This window comes from Tachypleus tridentatus, chromosome 6 (genome assembly GCF_004210375.1).
Source record: "Tachypleus tridentatus isolate NWPU-2018 chromosome 6, ASM421037v1, whole genome shotgun sequence".
In the NCBI taxonomy this organism is placed as follows: domain Eukaryota; kingdom Metazoa; phylum Arthropoda; class Merostomata; order Xiphosura; family Limulidae; genus Tachypleus; species Tachypleus tridentatus.
The window spans coordinates 92,543,277-92,571,015 of NC_134830.1; positions in this window are offsets into that span (position 1 = coordinate 92,543,277).

Here is a 27,739-nt window from a genome sequence, read left to right on the forward strand (position 1 = left end):
ACATTATCATTAAGCTAAGCATGCATCATCATCATTCAGTTGTGTAAAGAAAGCTTCTTGTGGAAGATAATTACATTTAGTTTCTTCTAAAAACTTACAAAAACCTCTACAAAAATATGCTAAACATATAAATAAGCAGAGGTAGTTGACCTAACATTTTTGGTTGAAATGTATATAACTGTTTTTCAACCATTCCATGAACAACAATAAGGAAGAAAAAATGTTTACCCTTTTGTAACAGAACAACACTATATCCTTTAACTACAGTATTCACACATTTCTCATTCTATAATGAAGTTCCATATTTAGATAAGTGAACATCTAATCCATTAACTACTGATTTATTATGTAGGGAACGATTCACCTCCTGTAGTTGAATGCAAGTGTACTGTATACAGTGTACAGCTCACACAGGACTAATATATATCATAGTATTAAAGTGAACCAAAAAGTCTACTGCACAGTTGTTAAGTATAAATGCTAATAGTACATGTAATAAAAGGAAACCAAGAGTGAAGTAGAAATTACACCCTGTTAATCACTAATAGAGCTGGTTTAATGTTACAGTAAATACAGGTTTTTTTAAACAAACTTAATGCAGCTATTTCATTTGTTTTGTATCGTGGTGAAGCATCATATACTGACATTGCCTGGAAGTTAGGGTTTTTACCCAAACACTATTACTGAACATGCTCACTTTTTCATCTATAATGTAACAACAAATCCCATAGTTCATTGGTAAAGAGTGGCCCAAGGGTTAGTGTGGGTAATGTTGACTAGTTGCTTTCCCTCTAGCCAATCACTTCAAGATTAAAAATCCAGCTTGGATAGCCTTCAAGTAATTTTATGTGAAATTCAACAAACCAAATTTGTCAAGTATGTCCAGATGATCTTTTAACAATTTTTCTAAATATTGTAAAATACTAAGTTTATAAGTTAAAAAAACTAAAGTTTTATGAAATACACTGCTGGCCAAAATCTTAAGACCAATAAACGTAAAGAAAAAATATGCATTTTGCATTGTTAGAGTCAACCACTTATGTGAGTAGAGCGCGTCAAAAGATGTAAATAAGAAAAGGGAAAATAAAAATAAAAAACTTTTTTAGTATTTAATAAGGAAAATGTGAACACTATGAAATTAGCCATGAAATGCAGTTTAGGATGATAGTCACTATCCCATTATTTAGCCAAACAAAAGTTTTTGGTGGATACTTTAATTAGCTGACTTCTCATCATTAGTTTTATTTCAGTCATGTGATGGTTGCAGAGTTACTCCTAAGTGAAAGGCCAATAGGATACAATGCAACTACTCCATGAAACAGCAGATAAGTTCCCTAACTAGTCATGCTATAAAAAGTAACACCTCAGGCCAAACTTAACACATTGTAGTATTTTCAGATTAAACTGATTTTATTGAGAAGCATATAATTATACATAAAATTGGTTTTCACTGAGCAAGATTGAAAATCACATATAACTATTCACAATAAAGTGAATATGGGAGTGATGAGCTTGGCAAACCTTTTCTTATCTCACAAATTTGTCCAAGGTCATATAAATGTCAAAAATTATTGTGATTTTTTCTTTTCTAATGTAAAGTATATAGTTAGTAAAATGCTATACTAGATAGTTGATTTTTGAAGATTTCTTAGGAGAATGAAATAGTATAATAGGCTATAGACTTCTACTTTAATCACTAAATATTAAAAAAAAATGTACAAAGCAGTGCAAATAATATGCATTTAGGGTCAAATCTTTTGTACATTTAGGTAGTCCAATGTAATGGCTGCAGCATAATATGACAGCCATCACATCCTTTAACACACATATAATCAAATAAAAGACTTTTCCAAAAAGATTCTGATGTTATCTGAATAATCATGATATCTTCACATCAGAGTGTACTATTGTCTTCAGCATACATCAAATTATTTATCCATTTTGCTGATATATCCAACAACAAAGGAAAGTTGGTCATGTTCACTGCTGTCAAGTTTTGCATCTAGGCAGATAGAAAAATACTGGCATGAATAATTTTATTTTGAGGTGAGGATGATATGTAACTACAGTATCTGTGAGTGTTAGCTTTGACATTTTGTAAATGTCAACCAAATCTAGATTACAGCACTAGAAACCCCCCAAGAAAAATATTTTTTGGATGTGTATTCAATTTTTCTGTGTCATCAGAGAGGAAGGTTTAGAGGCAGGGCTTACCCTGGACTAAATTTTCTGTAGCCAGGCTATTAGCCAAATGATATTTTTGGTGGCCAATTTTAGCCAGTGTTTTAGCCAGATAGGTTTGATCCGTATCCAACCCTCCAGCCAGTCACATTCGATAAGACAGTCAAAGAATAAATGACAACTAAGTTCTTATCATACATTTTATTTCAATGAATTTACCATTTATCAAATTTATTATAAAACAACAGTTTCACAGTTACAAAGTTCAATGTTTTTTACACACAAATCATTACAATAATGACATGGGAAGACGAGTCACTAAATTAAAAGTAACTGTTATTACATGCTGCTAAACAAGGGTCTCTCTAGACTTACAAACCAGGGAGAAGTTTTGCTCTAATTTTACAAAATTATGGAAAAGTTTACAGTCAATAGCATTCTTTTCTTCTATAATACAATTTGTATAAGATGACTTTTTCTTGAGCTTACGAAGGGTGAAGTTTGGTCTGTTTTGGGAGACCACTTCTTCCAAGTCTCTCTAGTGAGAGCCCTGCTTAATAAAATATATATCACCAAACTAAACTTGACAAGTTACAGTAACATTCGTGCTGAAAATCTGAACATAAATTCATGACAAAATGAAAAAATATATACATGCCTTGAAGCATGTCATTTTGTTGTGCCTTACTACTCATTTACAGTTACAACTGGTGCCTTTGTTTCAATGATTACATTAGAATATGTCTGTTCTTTTTTGTACTCCAGATCTTAAAGGCAGATTTAAAATCAAAATTTCCAGTGTTTGGACCATCTATTGACAGACACATGATATTTTCCAGGTTTCTAGTACTCACTGAATTCCTCAGACACATTTTTATCAAATTCTGCTTACTAAAACCTCTCTCACAATCAGCTGTTGAAACTGGAGCTACCAGCAGTCTCTCTGCCAGTTCTGCACTTGCAGGAAAGGACTCTCTGTATTTTACTGCAAAATTGCAGAAACTTTTAATGTCTGTTACAGACTTGCTTCCACTTTCAAAAGTAGATCTAGCAAATTTTAAAAATCATTTCAATTCTTGTTTTGTTCCCTCGTGGCCAAAGGTTGACAAATAATCACTGATTGTGTCAATATCTGCTGAAATGTCTGTGTCTTTGAGCAGTGGGTTGAAGAAATTTGTGAGGGAAGTCAAAATAGCTGCATCATCATTATCTGAAAACCTGTCATTCAGACTTCTTATCATATTTTCTGTGAACTTATCACATATGTTTTCTGCCTCAGACCTTTGAACTGCACTGTCTCTTATGGTATGTCCACCAAACTGAAAAGTGTACAGTTCATCTGAATCTAACTGAGGCTCAGCTGGCACCTCGTTCAGAAATTTTGACAGCATTTCACCAGATTTGTTTTGTTTCATTTCCTCCAGACACTCAATAGTTGAAGCAAGCAGTGGGTGAACTTCAGAGAAATTAAGATTTTTCCTCTGAAATGTTTTTGACAAAATGGCTAATGGCTTCAAACAATCAGCCAAGTTATGTGACACATACAGAAATTTGAATGAAATGATGGGTTTATACAAGCTAAGAGCTTTACCAGAGGTCTCTTCCATAAATACAGACACAAGGCTGGAGTAGTTGGAAAGCATTGCATCTGCTGCACCTTCAAAACTCAACCACCTGGTGTGAAAGATCTCTTTAAACCTCTTTTCTTCTGCATTGATAATGCTCTGCACTGCAGTCAAAGTTGCCATATTTTTTGGCGAGTACTTAAAAAACTTAAAGATGGAATTCATAATATCCTGGTACTTGACAAGATATGGTATGCTGTCAGCTCCTGGGCACAACTCAAAGCTAGTCTGTGTGCAATACAATGTGTGGCTAGGACACCTGGTACAAATTGCTTTAGTCCAGTAACTACCCCAGACTTTGACCCAACCATCACAGCAGCACCATCAGAGCTGACACTACATAAATTTTTCACTTCAATACCCTTCTCTGATAATATACTAATGACTTTTGTAAAAATGTTCTCAGCATTAGCTTTGTAAAGTTCACAGATTCCAAGGAAATAGGTCTGTGGTGTCACTGTACTGAACTGATCCATCTCTAGTACACGGATGTAGCTGACAAGGTTCTGCTTACTGAAATGTCTATACTTTCTTCAATCATGATGCTGAATTTTCCATTTTTGGCTAGTTTGTTTTTTAAATTTTCTCTCAACACTTCTGCCATACAATCTTGGAAGTCACTAATACTAGTATTGTGTTCATAGGTAGTATGTTGGTCTACTACCAGGTGCTGGAGCTGTGTTGCACCCTGGAATTAAAACAAAAAGAATAAATACATATATAAATAATTTGTGGGAGTAGTAACTCTAGAACATGAATACATAAATCAGTAACAAATTTCATCAAGAACAACGGAGAAATTCCACTTGTAAAACATTAGCTGATAATCCTTTGACAATTTAAGAACATAAAAACTGTATTATATACATAATAAATAATTTGTGAGATTAGTAATTGTGGAACATGAATACATAAATCAGTAACTATAACAAATTTTTCATTAGGAACAACAAATAAAATCCACTTGCGACAAGAACAGAAAAACTGCATTGTATACATAATAACTTACCTGCATCATACATAGTCTGTTCAGATCTGGAATTAGGGAACTTGGTAGGTCAAGCTTTGCTGCAAAGTAAACATTGTGCATTGCAGCTGTGATGGCAGTCTCAATTTTGTTTGTGGCTGAGACTGCAGCCTCAGTCATTGCTGTAGACAGCTTGGACGCCTCCTTTGCATCTCTGTGGTCTGAAATAAATGATAAAAAAATGAATTACTTCATGCATCACAACATCTTTTTAATGTAATAACACTGCTAAAGTATTAGGAAATATATTGACATGGGCATATTTTTTTTATTATATTTAATAATTTTTATAAGTTTAACTATCCAAATAAGTCTCAACATTTGCTCAGTCAAGAAATACCTTTTGTTTTCTGATGCTTGGTTAGGTTGTCTTTTTTCATCACTGCACAACCAGTTGTGAAAGTGTTTGAGTTCTGTACTTTAATGCACAATGTACAAAACATTTGCTTTGTAGAGGCTTCATATTTGAGCCAGTTAAATTCATTCAACCATTTTTCTTGGAATGATCGTGAACTGTCAGTTTCAGATTTGGATTTTTTTGATGGAGGCATTAGACAACTTTCACTGTCTAAAGGGCGTTTGGCCTGCGAAGAAGCCATTCTGAGATCTGATTAATTCGCTGCATATTGGCTCAATTTATAGAGAATCTTTCCACTAATTAACATTTAGTTTTTTACAAGTACATGTTTATTATGGTACTAATCCAGTAACCGCTTTTAATTAAACTTACCGGCCAAGCCATGTGCTATTAGATAACGTAATTACACATGTGAAAGCCATCACAATTTTCATGGTCATCCTTTAAGTATAGCGTCTCTACTCAACCACATATAAATGAGTTATTTGTGTGAAGCCGTTAGGTCGCTGTTGATTGAACAATTTTTCACATGTTTGTCGATCCTGACATGAATGCAGACAGGTTATTGATTTTTATCTGCTTACCACATACTTGCATTAAACAAACAGTGTTTCACTGGTACAATTACAATTTTTCTTTGCCAAAAAACAAAAATAATAGCCATTGGCAAATATGGTGAGCAACAGCATGAGCCCTATTTAGAGGAGTAAAGATATTTATAACAACAAGTAATAATTATGAAGTATCATATTACTAAAGCTTCTCCTTTTTCTTACAAAATATTTTTCCTGTCTTTGTTATTTAGCATTTTATCTACAGGACACTTTTGGTATAATTTTTCCAAGTTTAAACACATCCAACATTGTGGCTTTTGACATGTTTTTCATAGCCATACTAGGCTTCTAGTACCTTTAGCCATTGTTTATAACCATATTGTTGAAATGTCTCTTTGTAATGAGGTTTCACACAGAGGCTAAAATATCTCTTCATACAATTGAAGTAAGTCTTAGGAAAAAAAGCATTTTCAGTTGAATAGGCCCAAGTCTGGTACTGACATCTTGATAAAGTCAGTTCACATCACAAATCATTTAGTTTTTCCCTTGCATCATGAACCTAGAATTATGTGAGATAACATAAAACATGCAGCTGCTGGATAACATAAACTTATTAGACAAAGATAAAGCAGAAATTTTACCTGAGTCAAAAGCTAAATTTGGAGATAAAGCAAAGAGTTTCCTTATATTTGTTAAGTATACTTTTGAAAATATAATACAGTACACATATCCAGATTCAGTGTTGCATGTAAACTAAAGGCATTTTATTATCATTATTGTTAATGCATAAAAGTAACATTTTATGCAATTAACAGAAAAGTGAGAAAAATAAATATTACAAAATAATAATTAAAACAAGCAGAAGTGTTTTGCAGGTGAAGTTTGTAGTCAAATATATATATAATTGGATGAAAGGAAACTGCATTTGATAAAAAATGTCTACTATAAGTTTCTCCCACAAGTAAAACATGAATTATAAATCTTGCATCATAAGACTTTATTGAAGTCAATTTATGCATGTCTTTCTTACGGTAATCTGCCCAAGAATGAATATGGTATATAAACAAATATTTGTGGTGTATAAATGTTACAGTATTACATGATTCTAATGCAATAATAAGTAGAGAAACTTTAAAACAAAAGAATCATAAATGAACACAACAAAAAGAATGGAAGTTATAGATTTTTCTTTTCAGTGATGTAGATGAAGTGTGGGATTCAAAACTTAATTTTGAACCATTTGCCCTAACCAGCAATACAATTGAACTTATTTGAACATCAGAGTTCTGGCTCTCTGGCATTTAAAAGTGGGAAGGCACATTATAAATTTCTAATTGAAGAAATAGCAGGTAATAGTAATATTGCACTTATGATTATGCCTCAAACATAAAAAGAAAAAAGTCTGTTATAGAATGGATGATTTACTCATTTTGTCAAGATTGCCAGAGATGACAAAAATAATGAAAGTGTTGTCTCATTGAAGAAAGTTAATTTTTGACACATGATGAAGGAAATTTTTCAAAGTAATATTCATTCTGATGTTTATTTAAAGTTTCTCTTATAAAATAGATGCATGTAAAATCAATTAATGAATTTTGTGATAATTATTTCATGACATTCAGTTTTTGTTGTAAAAAATTTAATGTAGTCATCCTAAATTCTGAAAGGATTATCACTGCAGCAAAAGTAAAAAGTCTACTGTTATGAAAATAGTCAAGCAACAATAAGGTTTCTTTTTTAGCACCCAGAGTTTCTAAGGATTTGTTTACATGGACATGTGACATATCTATCTGCAAAATTAAAATCTCTTTTAGAACCTACAATATTTTCATACCAATTTTCAATATACATGTTATATAACATGTTATTGTAATTAAAGATATTGGGTTCATTTTTTTGTATTTCAAAATACGCAAGGTAATGAATCAACTCTAAGTGATGCAAAGGATCTTTCTACTATAAGTTGAATGGCTGACAAACAGTGATTAAAAGGTTTCTTTTTTTCTGTCTAAATGTACATTATTGTTTTACAGTGTTAAAAATAAAGATTTAGGTAGGCTGCAACTTCTAAAAGATAATTATTTGGAAATAAAGAATATGGCATGTCAGACATATTACAAAAAAAAATACACCTTTCTGGACACACTGGCATTGTGCACAGAAGCTGGTATCCCTAGAAATGCATTCTGTGAAAATCATTCTGTTATCTTCTAAGAAGACTATAATTAAAGTTTTAGTTTGGCTTAGAGGATAGAACAGCGAAACTAAAACTTAAAAAAAATAATAATAAAGCCAGTCCTTATCATTCATGTGTCTGTCAAGCTTTTTTTTCTTTATCTCATCCAAGTTTACTACCTCCACAACACCTAAAAGCAACCCATCTCCATAGGCCAACCACCCTATTTAAAAGAAAAAGAAAATTGTCTTTACAGGAGACAGCTTCTTCTACCTTGCCTAGATCTATATTTGTGTACCTTAGTTCTGTAATTCTCACTGTTAAGTATGAAAAATGTTGATGCATCAATTGCTTTTCCAGTCTTAAACACTATAATCAGATCCCCTCTAACTTCTTTTCTCAGCAGAAAGAAATTTTAAGGAACTTAATTTTTCCTCTCTTGATAACCCCTCCATCCAAGGTATGAAATTAGTAACCCTCTTCTGAACATTTTTCCTAAGATAAGATACTTAAGACCGAACACAATACTCCAAAGGTAGCCTAACCAGTGACCTCTACAATGAAATTATAACTTTTTTAAACTGGTATTTGATATTTCTGAAGATACAACCTAAAATCTTATTTGTCTTACCACTAGCAACAGTGCATTGCTTCAAAGGCTTAAGAGACTGATCAACCATTAAACAAAAATCCTTTTCTCTCATGACTTTCTTAAGGTTATTCCCATCCAAATTATACTTGTAATTCAAATTATTATAATCTACATGCAATATATTGCATTTAACATGAAACCTATCTGTCATTTATTTATTCAACTCACTAAATGATCTAAATCCTTTTGTAAATCAGCAGCATCCTCTTCATAGCCAGAAACACCCAATACCTTGATATTATCAGCAAATTAAATAACTTATTGGCCTGTCCTTCATCTATGTCAATGGCTCAAAGACTGAGACCTTAGGTGTGCCACTTGCAACATTAATCCAGTTTAATTGAACTTCATTTATAACAACCCTCTGCTTTTTTATATAAAGCCACATTTCTATCCAATTAGTTAACTTATCCTCCACACCTACAGAGATAAGTTTCTTTGCAAGCTTTCTGAAAATACAGATACACCAAATCTATGCCCTTACCATCATCCACATATGCAGCAACATTTTTAAAGCATGTCAAAATATTTATAGGACAAGATTTTCCCTTAGTGAAACCATGTTGAATATCCAATAAAATTCTAAACTTTAAGTACCAATGCAAAGTATCTTTTTTTCAGTCTTTCTAAAATTTTTCCCACAACTGTAATAGGCCTATAATTAGTGGGACAACTTGTGTTACATCTTTTTAGATAGGAGTGACATTAGTTAATTTCCAATCTATTGGTACTTCTCTACTATGCAAGAACTCAAAATAATTTGTGGCAAGTGGCTCACGTATCCTGTCTTTGACTTCCTTTAAAACCCTCAGAGAAATATTACCTGGCTGATGCCTCCATTTACCTATTTTATCAACTTTAGTTGGGATAGCCTCCAGCCTGCAAGCTCTACTTAGAAATTGAACATTCTCACTACTACCTTCATTAAAAGTTTGACACAGGATTGCCCATAGGTAAGCCATACTTAAGGGAATGAATAAGAGGTTATTGTATATAACAGACATATTTGACACAGACTACAGTATATAATAGATTTATTATATACAGACTGCTGTATATAATAGACAAGCATTATACATATCTGTAGATAACTGACATTTAGGATACATACTGCTGTACATATAATAGGCATGTATGACAGACTGCTAAATATAACAGATAATGATACATACACTATATGATGGAGTTTAGTGATTGTAAGAGAACTGCATGATACAAATTAATATATATAGTGGACATGTAATATAGAATACTGTGTATGTGACAGGACTGTATGATATAGACTACTATATGTAAAAGACATGATACAGATGTTGTGTGGCATAGAGTTAGAGGACGCTACACCTGTTGGACCCAGGTAGAGAGGGGATGATGTCTACTATATACATTAGACTCCATCACCCCTGTATATCATATCACATTATACAATAATGAAACACTTGCTTATATGTATGATACTAGGAAAAACATTTTTATTATGTGATGTGCAACCCCAACTTTGTAAAATTTTTTATCCTGTGTGCATGTATATTTGCAGTAGGGGTCACAATTTTCCCATTTTGCCTCCATTTCCCATCACAGAAAACTTTTTTCTCCATTCTCAGGATGCAAATATGATGTCATGAATGCATCACATGGGGATCTAATGCACTGGCATGAAGAATAATCAGCTAGTTTCTATAATACATTTATTAAATACAGTACTCTATGTCAAGCATGTTTATTTGATAGTATGTATCATGCAGTTCAGTTACGTACAGTAGTCTGTAATACTAGTCAATTTTATAGTGATCTATGTCATACATGTCTATTATATACAGTAGTTTCTATCACTCATCTAACACATATAAAAGATGGTGTATCATGTCACTCTTGATTTCTTTTGATTTATAAAAATAGGAAGAGTCAGAAAAGTCAAAATGCATTTATCAAGATAAAATGGCTTGTTTCCTTTCTGCCCATTACCATTTCATTGACAGGGGTGAAAGGGTCCAATAAGAGGGGAGTATCTTAATCTTTAAGTGTAGTGAGTGTTGGTATAATAAGCCTGTCCATAGAGGCTTATTTTGGCACTAGGCCAAGATGAATGTTTAGGATAGTAATTATCTGTTGTGGCATTATATACAGTTGCTTTGTGGAATTTAAAGTAGAAAAACTGATGTCAAAGTCTGGTCTTAACAACATTCCTTTATAGTAGATAGGACAAAACCCAATGACTTGGTAAACCACAATAAATAATAAATCATTCAAGGCCTTCTCATGCTTTAAAATCCCAGTTTGTAACAATTGTTATAGTGTTGATAAGTGTATTATCTTGAAAGAAACCACCCAAGTGAGCAGAGGCATTGATTTTACCTGTATATTAATTATTTTAGTAAAAACTTTCAAAATGAAAGAGAGTAAAAGTAGAAAAGAAAATGCCACTTATACTGTAGTAGTAGCATGTTGAAAAGCTAACAAGGTACTGTAGCAGTAGCATACTTAAAACAACTAATAATGCACCATAGTGGTAGTATGTTTAAAACATCTAACAATCTATTGTGGCCTACAAAATACTGAGAAGATATTATATGATTGGTAATTATGAGGTCTGTTCAAAAAATACGCAGACTGTTTGAATTGCGCTGCTCCAGTTGATTCCAGGGGAATCTGCTTGGTGTCGCTAGGTTTGCACAGATCAGCTGATTACGACGCCATTTCCCGATTGCAGATATCTTCATTTGTGTATTAGCTACGTGGTTTTAAGTGAAGTGCGATTTTTTCGTTTGGCGGATTTCAGAATGAATGACCTGAAGGAGCAACGACTTGCTGTGAAATTTTGTGTTAAACTTGGAAAATCTGCGACTGAAACTTTTGCTATGCTTAACACGGCTTACGGTGATGTTGCTATGAAGCGTATGGCATGTTTCAAATGGCATGAACGTTTTAAGGATGGTCGATAGTCCATTGAAGATGATGAGCGTCCTAGACGTCCTTCCACGTCAACTGATGACCCACGCGTTGACAAAATCAACACCCTGGTGCGGGCAAATCGACGTCTGACTGTTAGGGAGCTTGCTGAAGAGTGTGGGATATCAGTTGGATCTTGTTACGAGATTTTGACCGAAAAATTGAAGATGCACTGCGTTGCTGCGAAATTTGTGCCTCAGAACTTGTGAGTTTTTAGCCAAACACTCGATCACTGTTCTTCCCCACCCACCCCTACTCACCTGACCTTGCTCCTTGCAATTTTTTCTTGTTCCCCAAACTCAAAAGACCCTTGAAAGGAAGAAGATTTGAGATGATTCCTGAGATTAAGACAAATGCGACAAAGGAGCTGGAGGAGATTACAAAAGAAGCGTACCAGGACTTTTTCAACAAGTGGAAACACCGTTGGGATAAGTGTGTGCATTGGGTTGAAAGTACTTTGAAGGGGTCCCAGACCTGTAACTTCTAAATAAAGTGCATTTTGTTTTATGACGTCAGTCTGCGTATTCTCTGAACAGCCCTCGTATATGTATTAAATTATGTATAAACTTCAGAAGTTACAATAATTTTTTTAAACTTTTTATCAAACTAGAACATTTTAAATATCAAATTAGAAAACAGGTGTAGAATAATGAAAGAAGTAAATATGAAGTATAACTACACACCATTTTATTACACTTACATCAATCGTCACCATTAAATTGTGTTAAAATGTAGCTTTCAATAAAATGTTTTCACATTCACAAGTTGGGAAGAACTCCTTCCTTTCCAAGTACCTTTCTTCCTTGTGAGCTCCTCACAACAAAATTCCTCTGTATGTCATCAATTTTAGAAGCTGAAACTATTCTTGGGATTTCAGTGAAGTGACTAAATTGAGTACTGGCATATTTTGTTTCACAATAACAGGTTCTATTGATCTCATACTGTATTATGTACTCCCTAACATTGTTTATCTATGCATTTGAGATTTTACAAGGTGCAGAAAATGATGACATCATTTCAGAAATCTCCAAAACTTGATGAGAGGCAGGAATAGTCAAAATTTAAATTCCTGTTGGATCTTCACAATAGTTTCGCTGGATGAAAACTTCCCTTTCTAATCTTAATATTCTTCAAAGATACTACTGCTTATGCAGATGAGAGTAAGGGTGTGATTTTAGTGTATCTGGATTTTAAAAATGCATATAAAATAATTATCTCTATAAGTGACTGGGGAAAAGTTGACTCAATGGATAGAAAAATAACAATAAAAGTAAGAAGAGGGTTGTTATAATGTTCTTTTTTATTTACATCAATGATATAGGTGAACAAATATTCACTAAATTGCTTACGTTTGCTGATGATATTAAGATCTTTAGTGCTGCTAGCTGTGAGAATGATATTTCTGCTTTACAAAATATTTAGATTACTTAGTGGATTGGCTGATTAAATACTAGATGCCTTTTAACTATAATAAACATACATTACATCTTGGATGTCATGATTTAAATTATAACAATGTTACAGAAGGAAACAATATTTGTGTTTCAGTTGATCAGGTTCTTAAGCCCTTCAATTAATGTGCTAGTGGTAGAACAAATAGAATTTTATTTGTATCCACAGAAATCTATGCTAATAAAACAGTAAGAGTACATGATGATCAGTCAGTGCCATTGCTCCAAGAGGAAAGAACCTTGAGACCTATAACTTTGCACAGATACTAAGGGAATTCTCAGATAGTGTACCTGGGTATTATTTTTATTACACACAGATGTTTCTCTACATTAAAACTTTTATTTGTGAGCTCTTAGCTCTCTTACTGAAACCTTCACTGGGCAGTAAAAAATTGTTTAAAATAAGTATCTAGGCAACAGTCATCTGATATTAAAGTTTATTAAATACATACAATTATAATAAATATAAAATATAAATCAATTGCTTTGTTGTAATACAAGTAAGAAAAATACAATCATAGGTATTATGTAATAAAAAATATTAGAAATATTTCATTCTTCGAGTAATACATTATAATATTAGTCAAACCATACATATAATGTGTTTGTGTAAGCTTCGAATAGTCTTTGATTTTAAATTAAAAGTGAGTTGATAAGTCTGGCTAGCTGAGAGAGTGAATGTTAAATTGAGGGTTGAACAAGAGTTTAAGTTTTATTCCATTCAATGTTTTAAAAACATGTTATTATAAATGTATTTTTTCAGTTTTTTCTAAAAGAAACCATCCATAAAAGCATTACAATACATATTATTAGTGTTTGTTTGCATCTGAAAAAATGTTTCCAAATTATGTGTTAGAAGGAATTTTATTATTCACTTATTAATCCAAATGAAACTTTATATAAAAAAATTGACTTATGTATCAATCAAAAAAATTTTAGCAAAATTAGTATTTTTGCATTTTTATCATGGTCTGATTTAAGAGGAAATAATGTCAAAAAAATTTGTGTGTATTTTATAGTGATGTGAAAAAAAACCTCCATCAAAAGCTGTTGTGTCTGCAGACAAACAGAACTAACCTTTTCATAATCTGAGACTAATTAGTTAAACCCATGAAATTCTGCAAAACTAAATTATTCTTTATTTGATTTATTTTCAGAGGGAAGAAGGGAGTTAGGTATGATAATATTTCTGATGCTAATTATGTATCTCAGAGAAAATGTAAAAAGATTCTGATTGCCTGTCACAAGCACTAAAACATATGAAACAAAAGTGACAGTGAGACCCCACAAGAAACCAAAAATGTCATTTATCCAGATGCACTGCAATAATTAAGGTGTGTGTATATGTGTTAACTACAATTTCATTTATTTTATTGAAGTTTGACACTCTTAAGCTATCTATTTCACAGAAATGTAACCATTGACATGTATTGTTACACAAAAAGCAAAATTTTGATTCCTCCTGTTTAAAAGCAGTTAAGCATTAACTGATAAAGATGGCTAGTCTATAATAATAAAAGAGCTTGTGTGTGTAACCACAACAGCTCCAAGAGGAAAGAACCTAGAGATTTTGCATCACACTGAAGGGATTCTGAGAATGTGCACTGTGATATTATTTTTTAGATTTGACTTAAAAAATTTAGGCCATTTTTTTTGCCCTTTAAGCCCCATAACTTTGCTTCCTGAAGGTCAGTAGAAAAATGCCATATTTTTTCTAATTCTCACTAAATAAATGATATGCAGAGGTTTTCTGCCAAAGACTTTAAAAAGAACAAAATGGCCAAAGAATTTGCTAAAATTGGTTTAAAATTTTGAAAAAAATTGACATGTTTTTCCAAAACAGAACAAAATTCAAAAGGGTATGAGGCCAAACATTTCTTAGCCAGACAAAAGCAACAGGGAAGGTAATGAAGGCATCAGGACTCATGAAACAGACCCCTAGAATACCAGAAGGCTTGAATAAAAGTTTGGAAAACTACATCACACAAAACAGTTAAATAATCTAGACACATGAAAATACAAATACTGAACATCCAGACAGAGGTCGGAAAGGAGTACGCAAACATGGTGGGTTAACTCCAGTCAAACATCAGGCAGTGTCAGGAACGTTTCATTTCTTTATAAGAAGTACTTTCCAGTTTTGGTTATACATAAAACAGCCTCTTCCTCTTCTATGTGTGTTCAATCTTTTATACATTACATGACATCTGGAAATGAAGAGAGAGAGGGTTACTGGTTTTTATCTAATTACACTCTGGCCATTTGAAAATAAGGTTACACTGGATCTGTATATTCAGTAATGAAGACTTGTTTATTCACAGAGAGGAGTTCAAGTGTCTGTTGTACAGCAAGCCAGTACTTTCTATTTTTCAAAGGAATATGACACAATAAAGCCAAAATTAACTGTTGTGTACACAAGATAAACATCACTTTGGTAAAACTACAAAGCTGAAACAATAAAACGTATTGAAGTAAGAAACCACTGAAGAAAACCATACATACCTCATTAGTTTTTAATCATAATTCTCAAAATTATTTATACACAAATTGCATGTAGGTTTAATGCTTTGTTGATTAATTTTTATTATAATGTATGAGATGCACATATAAATTATAGCATCACCACTGTAATTAATCCCACTAATTATTGTTGGTGTTTTCTATGAATTTTACCAAGGAGATCAGTAATTTCACCCATAGTTTTGTTCAGTTCTTTACACTAACTGTTGTAACAGACAAAAACATAAACTACTCAATACAATGCAACACAAGAACATTGAATAGTATAAAGACAGTTAATAATTTAATAAACAGTGTGGAAATCACATCATTCATAGCTAGTAACAATAAAGAGTATGAAGCTGTTGTATTATATTCAATAAAGGAGTTTGAATAATTTACATACACACACACATTTTCCTAATTATGATTGAAAATATTAAATAAACTGGTCTGTAACCTTATGTTTGGGTAATGAGAAACAAATATGTTGCATAATGAGGAAAAACAATATGTAGTTAACAAGGAATCATGAATAATAAATGTATATATTATTTTTACCACTCTATAAAAAGTGAAAGTTTTGAGAAAAAAAAAAGAGAGAGAGAACATTATTACAGAATCCCTGCACATGAAAGTGGACTAGATTCCATGGCTTTCTTTTACCATACCCCAATTATTTTCCATGACATTTATCCATTTATTAATGACTGTCCAGGGTTTTTCTATATCAAACACATATATATAGTAAAAATACCCAAAATAGACTTAGTGACATGTACATTTGTTCAAGTCAAAGTTCTCCAAGACAAAATAATTATCAATATCTACTAAGTTAAAGCACATCAACTCGTAATATGATGTCTTTTCTGACATTCTCATAGTAATTGTTATTCAAAACATGAGAATAATAACAAAATGTTTGCCTCAAATTACTAGATTCAGTACAAAACTATAGAATGAACAGCAACTGCCTGTTGTGAAAACACCAGTGTAGAGGACGATGTTTCGAAAGTCTTTCATCTTCATGTTAGTGTGTGTTTAAGGTGTCAGTCCTGGTAGATTGTGGATAGCATGTTATGATTGGATGGATTATCACTTTTTCTGACTGGAGGAGAGATTTCCTGTAGATTCAACCAATGGTAGCTGCAGGTTACTCTCCTTTAATCCAGATTCTCATTCTACAAAGTTTCATCATGAATACTCTGCCAAGACAATATATCAAAGAATAGATCCAGTATTATTTGATATTTGTGATTCAGTTTTCTGCTGCTTCTCCAAATTGCTGATTGCATTTATATTTAAAAACTTCAAAAACTAAATTCAAACAGTAACATAACAATCATTACGTTGCACCCAAACACACTCAGGTCACTGTTATAACATGATTGTGATAGACTGAATTTAACATGTCAAACATTTTTTTCAGTTCTTCCTCTAATTTTTGGATTGCAATATCCAGATTATATATTTCATCTTTCTTATTAATAGCTGCCTGTCTTAGTGCATTAGATTCTACAATTAATGATTTCATTTTCTGACTGGATTCTGCCATTATAGAATTTTGGTCAGTATTGTCTATCAAGGCAGTTACATCTCCTTGTAGTCTCTGCTTTTTAGCTGTAGTTTCACTTAGTTAATACCTTGATGGCTTTCCATTTTTGGGTGAAAGGTAGTACTTTAGTTTTCTTTTTATTATCTTCTAGAAGCTGTCTGCATTTCTGTCTGGCTGCATTTTCTAGGAGGGCTGGTGTTACTTTGAAATTAGACATACCACCAATGAAATTAGTGTGCTCTATCACTCTCCTCTGGGCAACTACAGAAACCTCTTGCCATTCTCTCCTCTAAAATTTCTTTACTTATGGAGAACTCCCCGTCCTCACTGGTTTGTCCATAAGATAGAATTAGTAGAAGCTTAAAAACTTCCCAGACTTTTGAACTCTGACATGAGCTTCTCTTTCTTACTTAATTATGCAAGAACGGATCCACTGGCTCATTCTTTAATGGACCATAATCTCTCAAATAATGATGGTCAAAACTACAGTCACAGTACTCTTTCTTGGCAATTTCATTTGTCCCTTCATCCAGACTGTAATTCAACTAGCTTCTATAACAGAATTTTAAAGTGATATTTAGAAACATCTAGCTTATCAAAAATTTTGTTAAGGTTGAGATAGTCTAAATATTGAGCAAATGTAGAGATGTTTGGTGTTGTCACAATTAAATGTTTCACAACAATGTATAAAAATTCCTTGCATTTCATACAGAACTACATGACTGATAAGTCTGAAACATCTTCAATATTTTGTAATATAGACTGGTTTTTAAACCCAAAATCAATGGCATGATTAATAGAGCCTTGGAATTTTGTACCACTTATCAATTCCTTGATATACCAGGTTACAAGGTTACCAGAGAGAAATGGTGTCATACTTATCACTAGGGTCTTAAAATATAGTAATCAAAACCATGGTAAACTTACCTGACACTGCCTCTTTGATAGTAAGATATGACTGACTAGAAGGTTCATTCCTTTTTCCTTGCACAGCTTTAATATATATAATTACATTTGGGCAAATCTCAATAGTTCTTACAGCAAAATGTCTATTCTCAAGCCAATAATGGGAAAAAACCTGAAGTGGGAAGACTAATTATCCTGTAATAGATGTGGTCATCCCTTTGTACTGAACTATCTTTGAACAAACAGTATAGTTTAGTTGCACCATATTGTGACTTTTCATACCCATTTTTAAAAGAATTGTGAAATGTATGAAGGCCACAGCCTTCAATGTTTGTTAGTCCATGTGATGCAGTCTCAAACTCCTTTATTTTGTTACATAGTAAGTAATGCACCTTCCAGTTCACTATTGATTCATCCATGGAGAGTTGGATAATTTTCTTCATTCCAATGTTTGAAATGGATTCCAATTACACAGGCAGCAGATCCACAGCCTTGCCATGACCAATGAAATCGGAGGTAAAGTAACGTGTTACAATGCAATTCACCAACAAGATCCCTAACATGAATGCCCACTTGCTTCTTATTCAAGCTGGTGTTGTAAGATTCATTTTACAATTTTATTCATTTGTTTCAATGTTTCAGAAATGTTATTACAATTATTGGAGCTGAAATGAGATTATCAAAATATGGACCAAGTCCAAAGCCTACAAGATAAGCACACTTGTCTTCACCACACATGAATTTCTGAGCTATACTATTGTCAGGAAACATTTGTTTCAATGTTTCAGAAATGTTATTACAATTATTGGAGCTGAAATGAGATGTTATGTAACTAAACATTGTTGATATTTTTAATGATATTTACCAACGTTTTGCTAAAACATTAATGACTTTCCATGGCTTAAAAATACCATTTTTAAATTCCATGATTTTTCAAATTTGCCAGGACTCATGGGAACTATGGACAAAACATATCTGACCAGGCAACATACCAGAAGGTAGGATCTGTAAAGAAGATGCTAAAAGTAGGAAAGCTCAAAAGAAAACATGAAAAGAAGTGATAAGACTTACCCCATGCCTAGACACACAGATGTGTGTAGAATCACCAAGACTAGAAGGAATACAATATCTGACAGAGAAAAACACAGCCATATCTAATAGTAATGAGGGTGTTCGAAGTAGTTCACATTCAAACTAAACAATCTCTGTTAAAGAACGGCAAAGGTGAGCAGCAAATGACATAGTAACATCATACATTTATGCAAAGAGACGTCGAAATGAAATTTCATGGACTAGTCCAAATAAGCCAGTTAAATGAGATGATGGACCTAACCAATGGTAGTAATAGGTTATAGAACACTAGAAATTGAAGTGTTCTAGGGAATAAGGAGCCAGGAATGCAAAACCAATAAAAGAAGCAGAACATGTGATATTACACCTGAAGAAATAAACCAGACTAGGAAGCCTATCTGGACTGGAATGGAAGAAGTACAGGTGGGAAATGGAAAGTAAGAGAATTGGTATAAGAGTTAGATCCAAGGTCAGAATAGAAGATAACACAGAAGAAATGGTAAGGATATGGTAACATGAATGGTATAAAACCTAAAAGATGACAACCACAAGCAATGAGGAGGAGAAGGAATTATTATATCATCACAGAGGGAATGTAGATGGAATATTAAGACGAATCTAAGGCAGGAAAGGGTACCAAAAATCACATTAAGATCCCAATAGGGAAAGTAAGGGAACAGAAAGAAACGGAAGGAGACTGACCCACACTGGTGAAAATTAGTAATGAATAGCTCAACTTGAGCATTCAATGAAAAAAAATCAGATAAAACAATACATAGATATTGCTAGTGGTAATGATATATACCCAAAATACAAAGAGCTGACAGACATCAAAAAGGCAAAATATTTTCTTGTTCACAAAGACGGTAAAAATTACAAACATACTGACAGAAATTACCATAGAATAGGCCCAGCATGGCCAGATGGTTAAGGTGCTCACCTCATAATCTGAGGGTCGTGGGTTCGAATCCCCATCACACCAAACATGCTCGCCCTTTCAACCGTGGGAGCGTTATAATGTAACGGTCAATTCCACTATTCGTTGGTAAAAGAGCTGTCTTCCCTCTAGCCTTACATTGCTAAATTAGGGACGGCTAGTGCAGATAGCCCTAGCGTAGCTTTGTGCGAAATTCAAAAAACAAAGAAACAATTACCATGTAAAAAAATAAGCCGTATTTAAGGTACCAGCTAGATAAAGTAACCAATATGATAAAGACTGAATTAATTCCTCCACTGACTGAAATTAGGATGAAAAAAAGGTTCAAAGAGAATGAAGAAGTATTTGTTACTAGTAATAATGATAATGAAATTATATACTAACAAAACATACCTACATAATAAAGAAGCCACATCAGGCTATCTGCTATGTCCAACAAAGAGAATCAAACCCATAATTTTACCATTCTAAATTCATAGATTTACGCTGTACCAGCAGAGAACTATAATAAGAGTTATTACAAATAATTATATATATACACACACCATACTATTTTTTTATATAAATTCATAAACAATATTCGGTCTGGAACAATATTTTGACGACAATCCAGATTAACGAGGCGCAAACTATTATTATGTTGATACATAGGCAAACTTTATTTGACAAAAAAACGAGCTAGTTCTATTCTTGGAAGGCCTCACGCGGTTCATAAGCTCACTTTTTACCGAGAATTTCATTAATGTCCTCCTAGAGATACTAACGTCTGAAGTTAATTCACTGAAGTTGAAAGGTTGCTAATGTTTGAAATCTATGAACGCCCTTCAAATACCTAGTTTTCCGATTAATAAACGTTAATCACAGTTGCAGCTTACGAGGTGAATGTCGTTGACCATTACTGTCTCTTGGCGTCTTGCTATGGCTTGCTTTTATATACTCATTAGGCGAGATTCTCGAAAATTCAATAGTATTTGAAGTTACGCTACGGTTTTAATAAAACATGTATTGTTAATATCTACTCTCGAGAATCTTTTTTTTTCAAATTTAGAAAACAGGCAGAGCTTGCATCATACACATCCAACAATATACATCACAAGCATCTAAAATGAACTACAGTGGTAAATTGGTTACCTCACTCATGATGTATTCCAAGATGAATTTCAATACTAAAATCAGATTCACTGTACAATAAATGTGGGAACATAAATTCATAGTTCTCTACCAATTAGACAAGATACTTTTTTAAATATATTTTAATGCTGTAAATGGAATCATCTACAGCGATAATGGCATAATATCTTCTTCTACAAATTTACAGAACAAGCAGGACAAGCAATATACGACATATGCATTAAACTAAAACAAATGCGTTAGAATATGCATTTTTATCGAAATACATTTTACAGATCTTGAAAAGTCTTTTCTTCAGTTTTAATTGTTTAGTGATATTATTTTAATCTCTCAGTATTGTTACAATTGAGATTAAATATCCATTTATCCAAAGTTGTTACATATATACACAGGCTTTCACATGGTGTCCTAATTTTTTCACATGACTGTATTTCTTTTAAGAGTGCAGATGGACTTTTTTGTGGTGCTGGGTTTTCACGCTAGACGATGCAATGCTGGGCCAAGTTGAAATGCTAAACCTGCAGCATACGCTCTTCTGTGGTAAAAACTTTTGTTTTGATCTACAGATCTGTTTTCCATTGATAAAGTTGGTCACAAGATGCTACGTTGATTGCTGAATTGATTTTTATATGATGTGTCTTTTATTATAATAATAAATTATTAATTGCTATCAAAACTCCGTCATATTCTGAATCACTTTTCACAAACTGAGATTTGGCTATTCCTCACTCTGATAAAAATTCCTGAAGGCTTGTACCAATGAAATAATTAGTTTTTAAAGACTTTTTATGCTATAATGTTTGATAGTTTTTATTCCATATATATTCTGTCAATGAGCGGTTATAGTGATCTGTAAAATGCCTTTGTATTCAGTAAAACTTAAATCCAGATTATGTTGTTACATCAGATATTAGTTTCATAACTAAATAATTGGTTTTGGGTTTTTCTGTTGGCATAAAAAACCGATTTTATATTTTAAATTAACATCCAATGCATATATATGTGTGTGACGATCAATTCCACTATTCGTTGGTAAAAGAGTGGCCCGAGAGTAGGTGGTGGATGGTGATGACTAACTATGACCCGTCTAGTCCTTCATTGCTAAATCAGAGGCGGCTAGTGCAGATAACCCTGCTTAGGATTTTATATGTTATGTGATTCAATAGTTTGTTTTGCTGCCAGTTATTTTTTCATTGAAATAGTAATAGGATTTGCACTTGCTATGATCACCAAATTAACTGTATGGTAAGGTGGATTCCTTAAGTCTTCCTTTAGTTCATCTACAGAATTACTGTTTTGTGCATTATGCCACAAGCACATTTGTTTAAACTCAGTATCCTGTCGTTGCTCAAATTTTTACAGTTATCTATACTTCCTTCTGCTATTTGGAATAAAGCTTTTGTGTGCAGTCTTACAGCATGATTAGCACATTCCATTAGTTATACATTCTTGCCATAAGAAACACGCTTCACAACTTTTTCAGGTACAGTTAAATAGCCATTATCAATCGTTTTCTTACACCAGAGTTTATACTTCTCTTATGACTTTTGAAATCCTTCTACATTTCTGTGAGAATCCATTGCACTAGATGACTCATTCTAATTTGTGTAACAAATATTTTCGATCTCTTTTTCTTTCCTTGCTGCTGCCATATGAATACAACAAAATTTATTTATTACACCAAAGAATAATAGTTTTTTCTTTGACAAATAATAACTGCTACTCCCGTAGCACATTTTCATATACATAAGGTCTGAATAAAACAACATATGAAGTAAGATTTGCATGTATTTATACTAAAGTTATACAACAGTGAACCAAAATGTTCAGAAGTGAGTAATTTTTCAAGATTTGCGACTGTAATTTAAATCACTTTCACGTATCAGCCCCCAAATATAGCTTCCCATCATGATTTCGTTATACGCTCCTTGGTAGCGGCATTCAAAATCCAGTATATCTTGGTGGAAGAGCTTGCCTTACTCTTCTGAGTATGCTCCCACTTTTCCTTGAACTTATCAAGATGAGACATTCCACAGCCCATTTTGCCATAGTTCTTCACCAGAGCCTGAATCACTTCCACATAATTTTCGGCCTTGTGATTGCCCAAGAAGCCCCAAACTACTGTGACAAAGCTGCCCCAAGCTTTTTTTCCTTCTACTGAGCTTCTTGGGGAATTCTGCGCACTCCAGAATCTTCTGTATTTGTGGACCAGTGCAGACACTAGCTTTGACCTTTGCCCCAGACAGCTTAGGGAAGAAGTCTCGAAGGCACTTTAGGGCTGCAGACTCCTTATCAAGAGCTGTGACAAATTGTTTCATAAGATCCAATTTTATGTGCAATAGTGGGAACACTATCTTCTGGAAGTCCACTAGTGGCTTACATTAAACATAGTGCCTCCCCACAGAGAACCTCCCAGCCATACTTATCCTACTTTAAGGCTTCTAGCAAGGTCTTGATGCTGTTGTATTCCTCTTTGAGGTGCACCGAATGAGTCAGGAGAAGAAACGGATACTTATTTCAGTCATGGAGCAGCACAGCTTTAAGGCTTCTGGATGAGCTATCAATGAAGAGGCGCCACTCGTTCGAGTTACAGATAATTCCAATTGCACAGACTGGACATTGTGGCAAAAGCAGAGCCTATCTTGACGAGTGAAGGAGCTTGACGCTTCCTTTGACTTGCGACTTGCACACTTTCACCTAACAAATCCCACTTCTTAAACCTAGATGTCAAAAGCTCGGCATTCGACTTTGCTAGACCAAGATCTCTGGAATGCTCTGGAAAATGGGTAAATTTGAATATTTCATTACCCAGATCACAAAAACAAATTTGAAAAGAAAAATAGGTCTTTTTCATTTACTCTAGGCATAAGCAACTGGGAAATAACACCATCTGCCCAGGAACAAGAAAAAGTAAAAATTTTGTTACATAGTGTTATTAAAGTTTTCTTTAATCATCTTCCCTTAAAGAACTTGAAAAATATAATCAAAGTGAACTGCTTGAGAGTGCCAAAATTTTAGAATTAAAAGATAAAAAAATCAATGAAAAATGAATTAAAAAGTGTATTGTTGAAATATTAGTCACTGATGATATGTTGTCTGAGAAAGAATTAGGGTAATACTCTAGTGCCTTCACTAGTCAACCAGAGTTGAGTGATAAAAATAAGTTAGAAATCCAGTTAAAAACAAAACAAATTGAACTCAAACTAGCCCGTATTGAAACTCAAAAAAAGCAAGCCCCTATCGAGGCGGAGAGAGAGAAAGTAAACGTCTCGAGCTCGAATAAGTCCGTATTGAAGCCAAGCAAGAAATTAGGCTGAAAGAAATTGAGATTAGACTCAATTTCGATCGACCAAAGCAAAATGAAAATTAAGTTAATAAATGGTGTCAACATTTTAAGAAAGTTGCCCAAACCGTGGAATGGCCGACCATAAAATGGTCATTATTATTACAGTGTTTTGACTGTCAAAGTCCAAGAAGCTTATGTTGCTCTCTCTCTAGAAAATTGTACAGATTATAATAAGGCTAAAACAGCTATCCTCAAAGCATAAAAGTTAGTACCAGAGGCTTATCGCCAAATGTTTTGAGGTTATCTCAAGCAAGATAGTCAGACTGATATGGAATTCGTCAATGAAAAAGTGGTTTATTTTGATCGATGGTGTAATTCTATACATACTGGCAATTTTCGACAAATTAAGACACTTTTGTCCAATTGAGGGAATTGACAATCTCTAAACTTATTTGGATAAAAAGAAAGTTGAAACATTACAGGAAGCAGCTTCTCTTTCTGATGAAAAACACATAAAACCACTTTTCATAAAAACAAATTTTTGCCATCTCGGAAAAAAAAACAGAATCTGTCCAATCCTTTAAAGTTGAGGAATTTTCTAAAAACGTCCAGCTTCTATGGCTCGAAATATTCAGACAGTCATGATTAAATTTTATCAAAATCGTCGAAGCCTGCCTGTTATTTTTGTAAAAAGTCTGGTCATGTTATGTGCGATTGTTGGAGTTTAAAAAAGAAAAGGAGACAACACCGAGTGCATTTTGCCCACATATGAATGTAGTTTCACCAGATCATCTAATGTGGTTGATTTGATCACTGATAAAAAAACGTTAATGTAGTTGGGGAGAAATTGAAACCTTCGGTGTCTGTTGGTTCTGTGTATTTGACAAATAGCCCTGTTAATCCCACACCCACACGCATTTTAAGAAACGCTGGAACCACTCAGTCACTGTTTCTAAAGAGTGTATTGCCTTTAGAATGGAGTTTTGCCGCTGGTGAATCTGTTATTGCTAAGGTTATTGAAGGTTGCTTTGTTAATATTCCTCTTCATAATATTTATTTAACATAATTTCTAGTTTCGGGACCAGTTATGGTTGGAGTAAGACTTAGTCTGTCAATTAAGGGTTTATCATTATTGTTGGGAAACAATTTGGCTGAGGAAAGAGTTGCTGCCGAACCCAAATAAGTTAGTGATCTGATCACTGTTTCATTTAAAATAACGATGTTATCATTGAGGATAATCCAGACGTGTTTCCCTCGTGTGCTGTAACTCGCGCTTAGGCTAAGAAATTAAGCTAAAACAAATGACAGACATGTTCAGAGGATGATATTATGGATTTGTCTTAGACATTTTTTGGGTCCGACGGGGATCTCGTGAATAATTGTCCTACTGACAATTTATTGGTGAGTGACAACGATTAACGTAAGGAATCTAATTTACCTGCTGAAGTTCATTTTTTTAGAAGTATCACTGAGCAAGAAAGGAACCTACAGATCTCTTCACTATTTAAATATGCATTCCTAAAAGATAAATTGGAAAAGTTCCAAATGGTTAGCTTTTCAAAAATAATGTGCTCGTGCGAAAATCGAGACCACAAAATATTCCAGCTTCAGAAGACTTGGTTGTAGTTTATAAAATTAGTGATGACGAGAAACTCACTTGAAGCAAAAACGTATCTCAAGACGGCTGGTATGGGTATTAAAAGTTTTATTAAAATAAAGTAAAAAACAACTTTATTTTAATAAAAGTGTTGATACCCATACCAGCCAACTTGAGATATTGTTTATCAAATTGTTGTTCCAAAAGTATATCATTCTGAACTATTGAAAATTGCCCATAAACTTCTGATTGGAGGGCACCTAGCTATTAACAAGACATGTAACAAGATTATGAAACATTTTAGGTTCAAGATGTTTTCCAGTTTTGTAAAACGTATCATACCTGTCAATTGGTCGGAAGATCTAACCTTAAAATTTCTGCCGCTTCTTTGAAACCTATTCTAATTCTCGAAGAACCCTTCAGTCGTGTGATTATTTACTGTGTCGGGCCTTTACCAAAAACTCCATCAAGGAACAAGTATTTGTTGACTATCATGTGTGCATTCATTCGATTATCCGATACAATCTCCTTAAAAAACATTTCACTAAATATTTTCTAAGGCTTTGTTTAATTTCTTTACTTCTGTTGGCTTGCCCAAAAACATTCAGTCTGATCTGGGATCAAATTTTACGTCTGGATTGTTTCAACAAGTTGTTTATCAGCTCGTTTAAATCTAGTGCACACCATTCCGAATCATCATGTGCTCTTGATATTCCATTCTAACTTGAAAAGTATAATTCGGATTTATTGTCTCGATAATGAGAAGAATTGAGATGGAGTTTATTTATTATTACTTGCTATTCAGGAGTTGTTAGGGCTTAGCTCATTTCAATTGCTGTTTGGCCATTTAGTGCGTGGCCCTTTGAAGTTGCTGAAGGAACAATGGTTGGCAGATGACCCGAAAGAAATGCACTTTTTGAATTACGTTTCCAAGTTTTGGTCCAGACTGTGCTTGTGAATTGGCTCGAGAAAATTTCAAGTCATCCCAACTTAGAATGAAGAACATTTTTGACCGCAAGGCTGAAAAGAATAAGTTCCATCCTAATGAATGGTCTTAGTATTTTTACCCACTATTCACTCAAAGCCAGGTACCATGGTCTGTATAAGATTGTAGGTTGTTCGTCGAAAGGCTACCCAGCTGTGTCATATCAATATGTTGAAGCCTTATCATATCAAAAATAAATCTGAAAACATTTTAGCTGTTGAGTATTCTCTTGATATTAATGACAGTCTCTTTGACACAGACGCCCGCAAATTTGAAAATGCTGGAGATGAATTCATCTACATCAAACTAGTAATTCCAACTTCCTGGCCAGTCTTGATGTAAAATTCAATCAATTGGCTCTTGAAGAGTAAAATAAATACAGGTCATACAGAAGGCCCAAAATTTTTGCTTATGAACTAGTATCAAGAAGAGCTTTATATTTAAGTGATTTTGTAAGTAATATTAATTGTTTTCTTAACAGAAAACTTAACTATTTAAAACTGGTGTTGTATTGTTTGATGCAATTGAGAGTGTGTTTGAGCTTTTTCAGATGGCCACATCATCATCAGACTGTGAATGTTAACTACAATTAATATCATTTGATGTCACGTCAGTTACACACAGCATGTGCAAAACATGGCTAGCTATTCCTCCCTAAGGAACACTCGCCTCTGGAGTTAAGTAATTCGAGTAGGTGCTCTTAATATTTGCATTTTCTATCGTCAACGTTGATAACCAACAAATAGCTCCTATCGGTAATTCCATTTTTTTTTTTTTTATTGAATCAAACCATTATGCC